The sequence below is a fragment of the Mirounga leonina genome, unplaced genomic scaffold, assembly GCF_011800145.1.
Source record: "Mirounga leonina isolate KUSES-001 unplaced genomic scaffold, KU_Mleo_1.0 Mir_166, whole genome shotgun sequence".
NCBI classification, from domain to species: Eukaryota; Metazoa; Chordata; class Mammalia; order Carnivora; family Phocidae; genus Mirounga; species Mirounga leonina.
The window spans coordinates 34,160,443-34,166,989 of record NW_023270418.1 but is presented as its reverse complement, the minus strand read 5'-3'; positions in this window follow the sequence as shown (position 1 = coordinate 34,166,989).

The window sequence follows — 6,547 nt, the reverse complement described above, 5'->3', positions numbered from 1 at the left end:
TATCCAATTCCTCAACTTTCTGGGTAAGTTTCTCACCTCTTGCAACTTCCTCTCCCAATAAATACCTTCTCAGGAAATCTCAGAAAATCAACCCCAGGTCTGAAACTAAGGCTCTGCCCTTCCCCAGCAGGCCACGGTGGTGGCCTCTGGCTGACCCCAAGGGGAGTCCAGTAGGGTGGCCCTGGGAAGGGCCTGAGCGGTCACAGGAATCCTTGGAGGACAAAACATGACATTGTGGATGGAGGGCTGGCATGCAGGAGACCTCCACTTTCTTCCCACCATAGAGAAGATGAGAGCCACCTGGGGAAGGTGGAAGGAACAGCATGGGTGAGGCTCAGAGGCCGACACCAGGTCTCCATTAGATCATGCAGGTAGCACTCACAGGTAGCACTCAGAGTGGCTGCCTGCCTGTGACTCTGAAGCCCAGGTACTCACAGGACCACAGCTCATACAGAGCGGTGCCAGCTCATACAAAGCTCAGGTCATGCAGGACAGGTGCATGGGAGCTCAGTGATGTGAGTTGTGGCCCACGGGAGGTGGCTGTGGCCCATCTCTCTGGCTGACAGTGTGGGTAATCCTGGAAGGGGGGCGTTATTCTCTTCCGGGAGCCCTGAAAGTTCCTTCCCCTCCCCAGTGTCTGCAGGGGCCCCAGGAACAGGATTCCATCCCTCGGATTCCTCCCAGGGGCCAATCGAGAGCCTGGTCTGGGGAAACAGAGACCCCAAGAGGAAGGGGTGGCTAGGTTCCAGAATGCAGGAACACTACCACTTGGATTGCCGTTGAGACTGAGGTCTCTGATCAGCACACACAGAGGGCCAGAGCTCTTCCTATGGACCCAAGACACAGCCCTTTTGTCCCCAGAGCTAGAAGATAAGCCTGAGCCTTGTGCCCAGCAGAGGGGCAGTCCTGAAGACCCCATGTCCCTAAGTCCACACTCTCTCCCTGCATTGGGGCTCTGGCGCCCTAGAGCTCAGGAGCAACCCTGGGCCCAGACCCCAACTCTGGGGGTGGGGGGACCAGATGAGATGTATGGGGCCCAATCTGGAGCTTCCGTCAGCACGAACGTCTTTCAAAAGTGGCCAAGAACTACCCTTTGGTAGATGCCCACATGCAGCAAGGCCAAGGCTTGAATGGCCAGGGGCCTCTGCTCCAAGGTCCCATAGACTCGGGTTCAAATCCCAGCTGGGGGGCTCAACAGCTGAGTGGGCCTGGGCTTCCCAGGTCTCACCAGGCTCTGCCAGGTGGAGTGAGGACATCTGCCGCAGGCTGTGGTGAGGGTCAGAGGTACGAGGAAGTGCTGCCCTCAGTGTTTGTAAGGCCTGCAGCATGTGAGCCAAAGAGGCCATCACTGCTATTTCTGTCGTGGGGTCCTCAGCCCCCAACGGGGGAACCGGCACCAAGGCAGCGCTCGGGAAATACACAAGGGCATTGCTCAGATTCGCAGAGAGCCATGCAAACCCACAGCCACTGCCAGCCCTTGAAGCAGGAACCTTCAGTGGCTTTGACCTTGCTGTGACCTGGCCCGGGACCAGACCCGGTCCACCACGAGGCCGTGGCACGCACATTGTTCTGGTGCTCATCAGCATCAGGGGGTACCGGGCCTTGGTCTGCGAGTGTCCCTCCTTCTTCGCCACTGTGTCCGCAGCACCCTGGGTAGGGGGCATTCTCACAGACTACTGCTTTGCAACCAGGTATCTGTAGAGTCAGCTAGATCTGCTGCACAAAGTCCCACAGACAGGGCAGCTTAAACCACAGGGTTTCTTGTCCCCCAGTCCTGGAGGCTGGAAGTCCAAGGGCCAGGCAGGGGCAGGGCTGGTTCCTCCCGAGGCCTCTCTCCTTGGCGTGCAGATGGCCGTCCTCTCTGTGTGTGTGTGTCTGAGTCCTGATCTCTCCTTACAGGTAGGGACACCTGTCAGATGAGATTTGGGCTCCGTCTAATGATCTAATTTTACCTTAATCACAGAACTCAGAGATAACATTTTACTTACTACAACACCGGTTTGCTATAAAAGGGTATAATCGGGACCAGCCGGATGGAAGAGACACATAGGGCAAGGTGTGGGGAAGGGGCGTGGAGCTTCCATGCCCTTCTACTCTCCCCAGATCTCCACCAACCCAGAAGCTCTCCAAACCCAGGCTTTTGGGTTTTATGGAGGCTTCATCGCAGAGGCCTGATTGATTAGATCATTATTGGCCACGGGCAATTGATTCAACCTCCAGCCACTCTCTGGAGGTGGGACTGAGAGCTCCAACCCTCCAACCACTGGGTCGGCTCCCATGGCAACCAGCCCCGCTCCTTAGGTGCTTTCCAAAAGTTGCCTCATTAACATAACAAAAGACACCTTTATGCTCTCATCTCAGGAAATTCCAAGGGTTTTAGGAGCTTTGTGCCAGGAAAGGGGACAAAGACCAAATATATATCTCTTATTATAAATCACAATACCACACCTGCCAAGACCCCCATTCTGCCTTAACAGCACTTTTTGGGCAGCCGTGCCCATCCCTGCCTGGGGTGCCACATATGAACAATGCCCATGGCATATTCTCTGCTCATTCTAGCCATCTGAGGTCCAGACCTGTCCCCCACCACCGTGCATTCTCCTTCCTTGGGATTTAAAGTGTGCGGGTTATTCAGGGTCCCTCCCCATCTCACCCCAATCTTGAGGGACAGTCAGTCCCCAGACAGCACCTGACAGAGGTTGTATCCCCTACCCTACTCTCTAGCCTCACCGAGCAATCAGGTGTCTTCAAATGAGACATGCTCTTTGGTCCTGGGCTGTTCCCTCTGCCCGCCATGCCCTCCCCACGTCCCCTTTGACTGTCTGCAAACACATCTCCCCCAGGAAGCCTTCCCTAACCATCCATGCCCTGAGCAGAGCAAGCATGTCCTTCCCCTGGGCTTCCGCAGAATGTTTTACCTTTCCAGCATGGAAGACCCCACTATTAGTGGACAGGAGCATCATGCGTGATGTATCTTGTGTGCTGGTCCTCTCTCCCAGTCCACGAGGCTCAAGAGAGGCAAAGGACGTTCCCCAGATCCAGGGTGGCCATTTAGAGTTTCTTGATCCCTCTGGCTATCGTAGTTGATTCAGAAGTGGGCGTGTGACCCCAGTCTAATCAATCAGAGCCAATCCGGAGACTAGAACTTTCTCAGAGGAAGGCAGAAATGAGAAATGGAGGCGGTGAGATTGAGTTCTGGTGATAGCTTTTGAGCCTCTGGATCCAGCCATTCTGAAAGCCGAAATCCCTGGGCTTTTCAATGACGCAGACGAATAAGCCACTTGCACCTAAAAAAGATTTCTGTGCAATACAGAAGTAAAACATGAGCACAGGAATTTGCCCTGCTCTTTAGAGAGTGAGGGAAGTCACTTGGAGAAGGGGCAGCCTCACATTCTCAGGAGCCTACTATGGTTTGCCTTCATCGATGTCCGCCACACCACTGGCGAGTCCCTAGGCCCCAGACGAGAGGACACAGCGCTTCTAAGGGGAGCACCCAGCGACAGAACGGTCCCTTCACGAGGCTTCCCAGTAGGAGAAGGGAAATCTGGGGCGACAGAATTCACATAACAGATGAGGAATGGATGGAAAGGGGGATCTCGATAGCGTGGCACTCTGGCCCACCAAAAAAATTGTCAGCACAGGAGTTAGGCTGGATCCAACTGTGGCCACTGCCGACTCCTGCTGCTGGTCTGGTTCACGTCCCCTCCCTGTCCAGGAACCACTTCCCCGGCCTCTGAAACAGAGGAGTGGGTCTCACTGCGTGTGGCAGGCACAGTCTTGGACACGCACCGGATCCCGTTTCCCGGTCGTCCCTCCTGGGCGCTCACTGTCCTGCCCAGGAGGGGAAGGCGGAGAGCACACGAGAAGTTATGGACAGTGAGCAGTGAGTAAAAGTGACGTGTCCCTTCCAGGCATGGTGGCACGAAGCCCCACGCTCGAACCAAGAGACGAAGACAGCCTGGGTCTCGGGGTCACCATGTGGAGGACAGCTGCCCTGGGAAGCCATCCCTTCATGCTGAGCTCTGTGTGAGAGGAGAATGAAGTTTTGCGATGTTAAGCCACTGCGATTTGGAGGTGAACTTGTTACTGCCGCAAAACCTAGCGTACCCTGACTAACACACCAGAGATGGCAGATGGGAAAGGCACACACCCTCGCTGAGACCTACTGATTGTCCCGGCCCTCAGCTCGCGTTCCAGGCAGCCCCCACCGACAGATCTGCGGACTGTAGGATGTGTCGAGATCCTCCTAGCTCACGCACGGCCGCGCAAGTGGTTGACTGGTTCCCTCGGGCTGGACACCCGGCGGAGGACTGGGGAGGACCTCACGCCTTCCTACCCTCACTGCTCAGGCTTGTCCAAGCCTGCTTTCCTCTCTGCCTGCCCTCCGAGGGGTGCTGGGCAGAGGCCGCCGCCCCCGGCCCCCTCCAGGGGCCCTTCCCTCATCGCTGGCTCAGGAAGCCCTGGTGATTTCAGCGTCCGTGACGTTTTTCTCTGCCTTTCAGCTGCTACTTGTAGAACCAAGTCAGAGCTTGCTCCCCTGGAGACACCGGGGAGTCGGGCTGCCCCACGCTGTTCATTCTTTCTCAGGGTGTGCCCCAGCCTCAGACCCAGGAAAGACGATTTCACTTTCGGTGGGGCTCCTTCCAGAAGGAATGCGGGGGCCCACGTCTCGGTGGTCAGCTCCCTCCCCGAATCGGAGAAGAGGGAAGGCCGTCCCAGGACATGGGCTCCAGGAGGACAAACAGAGCGAACATGACTTTTTACAATGGGGCTTTGATCTGCCTAATGTCACAAGACAGGCTGGGGACAAACGCCAGGCCCTGTGTGACTCCTGGTTCCCACAGGAGATGCCCTGTGTAGGTATTCACACGGGGAGATTCTTGGCAGGCCCGGCCCTGGGTCTGTGCCCATCACAGACACAGCGTGGCAATTAGGTTTTGGAAAAAGGTGGGTGAGGCTTGTTTGGCCAAGGCTTCAGCCTCCAGCCCAAAGGCAGCATCACAGGGAGGGAGGGAGGGCGGGAGGCCGCCCCCACGGCAGTGGGCGCCCTCCCGGTGTGAATGAGGGTGAGCACGAGGAATTCCTGTGGTCAGGGGCAGCCCAGAGGGCACAAAGGCTGGGCTGGCGCCCTCGACAATACTCACTCTGTCCCTGGCTGACGGTGACCTTCGCCAAAGCGCTTAGTGAATGGGCCACGCTGCTCCCAGGTGTGTCCAAGCCGCGGGCGCTGGAAGCACATGAAGAGGCCAGGCCGTGGGGAGCGCTCACAGGACGTTCTGTAACTCGGGTGCCCACGAGGGCCAGCCCGGGGCTCGGGCCAGGCTGGCGGGGCTGCCAGGGGCCCATCCTTGGGGCTGTCAGGACACATTTTCCCCACCTGTGCACAGGAACAATGGCCTCACCTGTAACTCCCGCCATCCCGAGGTGGATGAAACAGCCCGCGCCTCCTGCCCGCAGCTGTGGTTTCCCGGCCGGCTCCCCTGGGAAGGCTGCCCCAGGACGGACCCGGAGCCCGGAGAGATAGCGGCTGGTGGGCGACAGGGCTGGCCCCCGTTAGACCAGACATCCTGAGCCTCTTCCTGCCCTGGCCTTCCGACCGCTCACTTCCAAGAGGGAGCCCGCACGGATCAGCTCCCTTGCTGGGCCATTTCTCAGACACGCTGACCTCGGGCCCAGCAGGAACAAAACCCCCATCCACCTCCCCTGTTCTGCATCTCAGCCTCTCGCCTCCGCTGCGGCGTAGACGGGGTTAGGTATGAACAAGCTCTGAGATGTGTCTGTCGGGCCCCGAGCTGTGCATCATCCTAGGACTGCTCACTCGTTTAATTTGCCAGGCGCCCCGTGAGTAGCTGGGGAAACTGAGACTAGCCGCCAGTAAGGGGAAGCCCTGGATGTGAACCCCGGTGTCTAGTACCTAAGCCCATGACTGCAGCCACCTCTGTACTCTGGCTGTCACCTCCAAACCCAGGGCCCTTCACCTCCCAGGGTGATGCCTGGGAGGGATCCCCTGAACACACCTTTCATGCACACGCCCTTCCCACCGCCACCGCCCTGGAGCAGGGACCAGGTCATACTCAGTGCTGTGCCCTGATGCCCAGGCCAGGTGACTGCTCACTGATTCAGTAACAGAGCACCTGGCAGGGGGTGGGGGGGTGCAACAGGCCTCCTTTCCCGAGCGTCTCTCCAGGCCTGGCGCGTCCCAAAATCTTCCATGCACAGCCTCGATCTCCCTTCCCAGCCTCTCAACATGGGGAAGCGGGATCACTGCCCCCCCCCCATTTTCCTGACGAGGAGGCCGGGTGAGAGGGATGAGGCAGCTGGCAAGAGGAGTGAGGGGCTTCAATCCCTGATCTTCTGCCTCAAGCACGGGGGAGCGGGGAGAGACAGGGAGGAGACAAGAGGGGCGCTGGGTGCCGGAGGCAGGTTTCACCTCCAGCACACAGTCGGTGCTGGTAGGTGCCGGAGAAGAGACCTGGGGGTGTCTGGGGTGGTCTCAGGCTCATCTTCGTGCCTCGTCACCCCAAGTATCCAGGCACTTTGGGTTTTG